Below are 8,458 nucleotides of genomic sequence, written 5' to 3'. Positions count from 1 at the left end.
AGACAAGTCCGTTTCGTCCGTTTTGCGGTACGCCACACCGATGAACAGGACCCCCGTTTCGACTGTAGCGCTCCAACACAAGTCTGTTTTTTCCGTTTTGCGGTACGCCACACCCCTCCCGATCAACAGGACCCCCGTTTCGACCGTAGGAGGTCCGTTTCCTCCGTTTTGCGGTACGCCAGGCCCCTCCCGATCAACAGGACCCCGTTTCAAACGTGGCCGGTCGAACACAAGGTCGTTTCCTCCGTTGTGCGGTACGCCAGGCCTCATTTCCATCGCTTGTTCCGTCCAAGCCCTCCCGATGAACACGACCACGCATTCCGTTTCAACCCAGCCGGTTGGCTCCCCATGAACACGACGACAACGCTGTTTCTCCGTTTCGACCCAGCCATGTACGTATGTGCGAGTAGGCGTTAAAGACCCTGCCCGTATGAACGTACGTGGACGTATTTTCTTTCTTGCACCTTCGGCGCTGTACGTACGTGTACATGCTACGTGTGCGCCTCTACTACGACATGTGCGTGCCTCTACATCTACGACACATGCGCGCCTATACATCGACCAGTATGTACGTACACGTTCGTGACCAGAATGACAATGCTACGTACGCTTCGACCAGGTGGGTCCCGACTGTCAGGTACTTCCTTGCGTACGAAGATGTAGCTGGCGGGTCCCAGCAGTCAGGGGGCGAATCGTTTTTTTTTTGCCCGGACGCACTTCCTTGCGTGCGAAGGTGTAGCTGGTGGATCCCAGCAGTCAGGGGGGAAACGTTTTTTCGCGAATATGGTGGCCTCTCCGGTGGGTCCCCGCTGTCAGGTGGAGGAATAATTATTTTGCGCGTAATAAGGAGGCACTTCCTTGTTGCGGCCATGGACCCAGCTGTCAGTCTCTCCACGTACAGTTCATGTCTGATGGAAGCCGTTCCTTGACCACGTTGACCACGCCGCGCCGAGAGCACCAGGGCGGTGGACGACGGCGAGGCCTAGGAAGGGGACGACGCGGAGCCAGGGAAGACGCGGCAGTGGATGCCGATGCGTAGAGGAGTACGAGGGTTCACTGGTTCGCTGCGGTGTGAGGCTGCCATCACCGCAGAATAGCAGGGGGTGTGGATGAGTAGAGGGATGGCCTAGATAGCAGTGGGAGTAGTAGGGGCAGTGAGGCCTCCGTCGCATCGTAGCCGGCCACGGGAGGCAGGAGCACGAGGCACGACCGGTGCTGGTTTGGGCGGCTGGAGCAAGAAGACTAGAGGTTGAAGAAGCACTACGTCCGTTGGATGGACATGGTACGGTCACTGGAGCTAGAATCATGCATACTGACTAAGTTGACAAAGCCCTGCATCCCCGTCAACTTATTGGGCCCACAAGTCAGCCTGCCACTATACTGGGTCCCAGCTAACAGGGGGAGTATTCATTTTTTTTGTGCATAATAAGGAGGCACTTCCTTGCGTGATATAGCTGGTGGGTCCGAGCTGTCAGTGGCGGTAACATTTTTTTCGTGAAATACTAAGGCCATTTTGGTGGGTCCCTGATGTCAGGTGGACAAATCATTATTTTGCGCGTAATAAGGAGGCATTTCCTTGCGTGCGACCGTGGACCCAGCTGTCGGCCTCTCCACGTACAGTCCACTTCAGATGCATGTCGATCGTTGACCACGTTGACCAGGCCGCGCCGAGAGCACCAGGGCGATGGACGATGGCGAGGCCTAGGAAGGGAACAACACGGAGGCAGGGAAGACACAGCAGTTGTTTCCCACGCGGAGGGGAGTACGACTGAACGAGGGTTTACTGGTTCGTCTGCCGTCGCCGGAGAATAACAGCAGGTGTGGGTGAGTAGAGGGATGGCTAGGCCAGCGATGGGAGTACGGTGGGGCGGTGAGGCCTGCGCGGCAGCACAGCCGGCCGCGGGGAGGAGGGAGCAGGCAGTCCTGCCAGCGCTTGTTTGAGCAGCTGGAGCAGGAAGAGCAGAGATTGAAGAAGCACGACGGCCGTTGGACGGGCATCCAACCGTCACTGCTTGTGCGTCAACCTTTTTTTAGGAAAGCCTCAAATCTTTGGAAAACAGCATACAACCCATGTGCCATTATTTCTAATAATTTACAACCCATTTGCTAATTCTTATGGTTTTTTTTGGAGCCCATATTCTTTTTGTTATCATTACACCCCATATTGTGGCCACGGTTAAAAAATTATACGAAATTTTGCATATTTCGGTGCGGTCCGAACTGTTTTTAATCCCAAAATTTCGACTCACATTCAAACTGATTTTAAAAATAAATGTATATCAATATAAAATCCAACAAATTCTCCGGGCATAAAAATTAATGTAATTTAAAATCTTGAAATGAAAAAAATATATTTGAAACTAATTGCTGGTTTGATGTGTTTTAAAAATGGACAGCCCATTTCTCATTACTGATTGGCCATTTTCTCGGCCAGCCGAATGAAAAGCTCTCCTCGTCTTGAAAGATTTGCAGCCCAACAGGCCTAATAAAGCGACTTAATTGGCAAATCACAAAAAACGGGGCTGTGGCCGTGGACCCAGCTGTCAGCCTCTCCACGTACAGTACTCTTCCGATGGAAGTCGTTCCTTGACCACGTTGACCACGCCGCGCGGAGAGCACCACGGCGGTGGACGACGATGAGGCCAAGGAAGGGGACGACGCGAAGCCGGGGAAGACGCGGCAGCGGAAGCCCGCGCGGAGAGGAGTACGAGGGTTCACTGGTTCGGCTATGGTGTGAGGCTGCCGTCGCCGTAGGGCCTGGCCAGTGGTGGGAATAGTAGGGGGCAGTGAGGCCTCCACGGCAGCACAGCCGGCCACGGGAGGCAGGAGCATGCGGCACCACCGGCGCTGCTTTGGGCGGCTGGAGCAAGAAGACCAGAGCTTGAAGAAGCACTATGACCGTTGGATGGACATCGTATGGTCACTGGAGCTAGAATCGTTCATATTGACTAAGTTGACAAAGCCCTTCGGCCCCATCAACTTAGTAGGCCCACAAGACAGCCTCCCACCAAGATGGGTCCCAGCTAGCCGGGTGAGTATTCATTTTTTTGTGCGTAATACGGAGGCACCTCTGGTGGGTCCGAGCTGACAGCGGGGGGAACGTTTTTTTTGGCGAAATACGGTGGCCCATCCGGTGGGTCCCAGTAGTCAGGGGGAAACGATTTATTTCGCAAAATACTGGTGGCCCGTCTGGTGGGTCCCCGCTGTCAGGTGGAGGAATAATTATTTTCCGCATAATAAGGAGGCACTTCCTTGCGGCTGTCGTGGACCTAGTTGTCAGCCTCTCCACATACAGTACTCTTCCGATGGAAGTCGGTCGTTGACCACATTGACCACGCCGCGCCGAGAGCACCACAGCGATGGACGGCGGCGAGGCCTAGGAAGGGGATGACGCGGAGCCGGGCCACGGGAGGCAGGAGTAGGCGGTAGCACAGCCGGCCATGGGAGGCAGGAGCAGGCGGCACGACCGGTGCTGCTTTGGGCGGCTGGAGCAATAAGACCAGAGGTTGAAGAAGCCGTATGGCCGTTGGATGGACATCATACGGTCACTGGAGTATTGACTAAGTTGACAAAGCCCTCCGTCCCCGTCAACTTAGTAGGCCCACAAGTCAGCCCAACAATATGGTGGGTCCCAGCTAGCAGGGGGTATTCATTTTTTTGGGCGTAATAAGGAGGCACTTCCTTGCGTGCGAAGATATAGCTGGTGGGTCCGACCTGTCAGTGGGGGGAACATTTTTTTCGCGAAATACAGAGGCCCTTCCTGTGGGTCCTAGCTGTCAGGTGGAGGAATCATTATTTTGCGCGTAATAAGGAGGCATTTCCTTGCGTGCGGCCATGGACCCAACTGTCAGCCTCTCCACGTACAGTCCACTTATGATGGATGTCATTCATTGACCACGTTGACCAGGTCGCGCCGAGAGCACCAGGGCGGTGGAAGACAGCGAGGCCTAGGAAGGGAACGACACGGAGCCAGGGAATACTCGGTAGTTGTTTCCCACACAGAGGAGTATGAGGGTTTACTGGTTCGTCTGCCGTCGCCGAAGAATAACAGCATGTGTGGGTGAGTAGAGGGATGGCTAGGTCAGCGATGGGAGTACGGTGGGGCCATGAGGCCTGCGCGGCAGCATAGCCGGCCGCAGGAGGAGGGACCAGGCAGTCCCGCCAGCGCTTGTTTGAGCGGCTGGAGCATGAAGAGCAGAGATTGAAGAAGCACGACAGCCGTTGGATGGATATCCAACAGTCACTGCTCTCGTGTGTTGACAAAGTTGACAGGGCGTTGCGTGTGCGTCAACCTTTTTTTTATGAAAGCATACGCGTCAACCTGTAGTAGGCGCACAAGTCAGCCTCAAATCTGTGGAAAATAGCATACAGCCCATCTGCCATTATTTCTAATAATGTACAGCCCATTTGCTAATTCTTAAGATTTTTTTTGGAGCCCATCTTCTTTTTGTTAGCATTACACCCCATATTGTGGCCACGGTTAAAAAGTACACGAAATTTGGCATATTTCGGTCCGGTCAACTATTTTTAATCCAGAAATATCGATTCACATTCAAACTATTTTGAAAAATAATTTATATAAATGTAAAATCAAAATAATTGTCCATGCATACAAATCAATGGAATTTAAGATCTTGTAATGAAAAAAATGAAACTAATTCCCGGTTTGATGTATTTTAAAAATGTACAGACCATTTCTGGGCAAACCGAATGAAACTCTCCTCGTCTTGAAACATTTGCAGCCCAACAGGGCCGATAAAGCAAGTAGGCCTTGTTTGGGTATTTCTTTAAAAACAATAGAACTAGGCTAGCCATTTTCAGCAAGAAAAAAACACAACTGGGCTCATGATGTGGTAAACATAAATAAAACCCTGGCTAGATGGGCCACAGCCCCCGCACAGCCCCATTGTTACCCTGATCCGTCGCTAAAACTAGTATAAATAACAACTGCTTGTTCCTCATTGTCTCAAAAAAAACTGCTTGTTCCTCCAAAAAAATGCGCGACTTGCTGGGTCCCTGGTGTCAGCCGCTCATAGTGTAATTCTCTCGTTTATTGACTAAGTTGATGATGGCGGGAGCCCCATATGTCCAACCATTAGGAGGAACCATATTTTTGGGCTTGTACTATACAGGCACTTGCTTGCGTACTTCCATGACGCTGGTGGGTCCCTACTGTCATCCTCTCCACGTACAGTCATCTCCTTGTTCCTCTCGGTTGTTGATGACGTTGACAACGCAAGAGAGCAGCGCACCACGCACGACGAGCGAACCAAGGCCGCAAGGCGGAGGACGACGGCGAGGCCTCGGACAGAACGAACAGGAGCCGTTGAAGATGCGCCGGTCCAGTCGCAGGCGGAGGGGAGTACGAGGGTTGACTGGTGGGGGTGGTGGGGGCTAGTCACTTGGCTTCTATAATGCACAGTGAGCTCAAGCAGCCGGCATGAGTGATGTTATTTCCCTTCGTTGTGATTTGTTACAATATTTCACTCTAAATTAAACGAATGGCAAGCCATTTGCCTTGTTTCAAAGAAAATATGACAGTCACAGCCGAGTTGAAAAGGGCAGGAACATCTAACTCCAGCTTACAAACTGTACAAAAGCACGAGGGTTGATTGTTCATCGGATTTACAAAAAAACCTGAATTGAAAAGGGCAACAACATCTAACTCCAGCACTGTTTTCGGCAGTCACAGTCAAATGGATCGGTGAGGTCCATAGAATGAACATCCTGGATCGTAAAATTTACTGGATTATGACCACAATATGTTGTAAATAGAAGCCCGACACGTTCAGAAGCTCTTTTTCCCACCTGAAACTCCTTTTTTTGCTCTTTGACATACCCATCCGTCAAAACCATGCTGCTGATAAACTTAAGCCTGATGGACAATAGTAACCTCGCATTCAGCAGGAAGAATGTGACAAATCTTGTGTTTGCACGGTTGGCTACATATCGTTCTAGCGTTATTGTCTTCAATCGAATCTCATGAGAAGCGAGAAAATCCCGATGCTTACGAACCCACCGATTGGTTATAACTTTCTTACCGCGTCCTGTTGCCTAAATAGACATGAAAATCGAAAACAGTTAAGGTCTAAAAGAAGAGTGTCGAAAGAGCAACAGCTGAACGGTTAATTCTAGTACACTATATGCGGGCTTCCAGTGTGCTTGAAATTATCACCTTTATATACAACTTCTCCAGACATGGAAAGCATTGCAGCAAGCCAATAATCTTGTTCAGATCAAAACTATTCATTTGGATATACAAGATCTTGACAGAATTCAGCACCATTGATAGGCCATCCATGGAGAAACTCTTCATTGAGCATAGAACATAATATTAGTACAAAATGTGTACTCCAAGATGATATATAAATTATGCGCGGAAATTTAAAATGCAGCATATGGTTACAAGTGTAGATGATAATATAAAGTACCTGAAGAACTGTGGAGCCAAACACCATATTGAAATGAGCACAAAGATCATGTATTACACCCAAGGTCTCCAGTTTAGGCGCAGAGAGGACGGTTATTTGCAACGGTGAATAACTAGAATCAAGGATCAACCTTTGAAGTGAAGGGGCATCTTGGATGATGAGCTGCCTTCCGTCAAAGAAATTCCAATTCTTACAAGGTTAGGCGACTTTATTTGGAGACAACCGATTCTAACTGTGAAAACAAGCACCAAGCACTCCAGCGCAGGGCAACTGGAGTGGATGATGCTGTGTAATGAGGCCTCCGATATACAAACCTGCACAAGTGAAAGTTTCTTGAGAAATGGGAGTCGAAGGTTTAGTACCAGATTGTCTAGAAGGTAGCATAGCGCAAAGGTGGCGGTGTGGAGAGAGGAGGAAAACCGCGAGATGGACATCGGTGCTGAGGGCACAAGTTCATGGCGTTCTGTATGTGGTATGTGATTTCCAGGGGAATAGTAGAACTCAAGCAGCTCTAGTTCTTTGAATTCAGGGGATTTCGGCTAGGCGTCCACCACGCAGGGCATGGTATGCTTGCTCAGGTAGCATGATGGGATACAGAGGCTTTGAACGGATCCCTGGTGGGAGGAGATGATGGCTCTGGGGATTTCAAAATCATTGAAGAGAGATAGCTGACGACAGTCGAGATTAAGGGGCACGATGCGCCATAGAGGGCGCCACCGAATTGAGAGGACTTGGGTGCGGCAGCAATCCTTGGTGGGGAGAAGAAACATGATCTCCCCAAGGACGGCGTCCGGGAGATCGCTGATGCGGTCCACCCAAGATTCTACGGGTTCCTGGGATCTGGTTGGGGCAGGGTCGCCGCTTCTCCCTGCGCTGCCGGGTGCAGGATCTACAACAGGCGTCGCCGCTAGCGGGAGCCTCATCTTCTTGGCGCTGGGGTCAGCCGACTCCATTTTCCTCGAGGGCGTCGCGTCGCGCTCACGGATTTGAGCAGAGTAACGAATGACGAGCCTAGTTGTAGTGCAAGCGAAGAAGAAGGGGAGCTGGGGGTTTTCTGTAGGAGTGAGGAAAAAGGGGAGCTGGGGTTTTCTGTAGGAGTGTGGTGAGGAATTTGGGGGTACGAGTGGAGCGAGCTGACGTGAGGTGGGTGGGAGCGAGGAGGAAGAAGAGCACCCAGGTTTTTTTGTGGGGGAGGGGGGCGGTGTGCTGGGTGTGGGTAGAGCCTTTTGAATTGATTTTACTATTTACTAGTGTGGATTGGCTGTTTTGTCTTGGGCCCAGAGAAACAATTACTACTAGTACAATGGAGACACTCTATAGCTACCCAGAAAAACAATTACTACTAGTACAGTGGAGACACTCTACTGCTTCTGGCTCCTCCTAGGTCATTGATAAGTCTCCCTCTACTGAATGTCGTTATACTTTTGTTCACTGACATGCGGGCCATGCAGCGCGCGGGCCCAAATGCCATCCACCAAATTAGCAGGCAGTATGTAGGTGGAGAGTCACCCCGGTCATAGCGCGGCAGTAACGAGCCGTCATATCACAAAACCCCACCTCCCCGCAGTCTAAGTTTGACGGACGAAGCAACCATCATTTCACTCAGAATCCCCTTCTCCCTCACCGTCTTCAAGAAAGGAAACACTCGCATCTGCCACTGTTCTTCTCTCCCAACGAAGGGAAGGTAAGCGGATCCGTAATGTTGGTATATTTTCGTTCAGAGAAAAAAAGAATTTTTGCAAAGCAGTAACCGATCCTCACTCTCTTTTTTGTTTCATTATCATTGCGATTGTGTTTTCCTTTCAGTGGTCTCCTAGTATTCGTCAGTTTCATGATGGACCAAGGAGAACCAGGCAAAGATTTGCCGATATTGGAGCAGACGCGGGAGGCTGATCCCCACGAGACAGAGAGCTCCAAGAAGATGGAGGCAACCACCGAGCCGACCCCAGATATGCTCACGGCCACTACTGAGATGGTCAACGCCCCGTTTGAGGTTACAGCCCCCGTGGCACTGCAGGAGCAGTTTT

The sequence above is a fragment of the Triticum dicoccoides genome, chromosome 1B (genome assembly GCF_002162155.2).
Source record: "Triticum dicoccoides isolate Atlit2015 ecotype Zavitan chromosome 1B, WEW_v2.0, whole genome shotgun sequence".
Taxonomy (NCBI): domain Eukaryota; kingdom Viridiplantae; phylum Streptophyta; class Magnoliopsida; order Poales; family Poaceae; genus Triticum; species Triticum dicoccoides.
Note: the sequence above shows the minus strand (reverse complement) of the source record.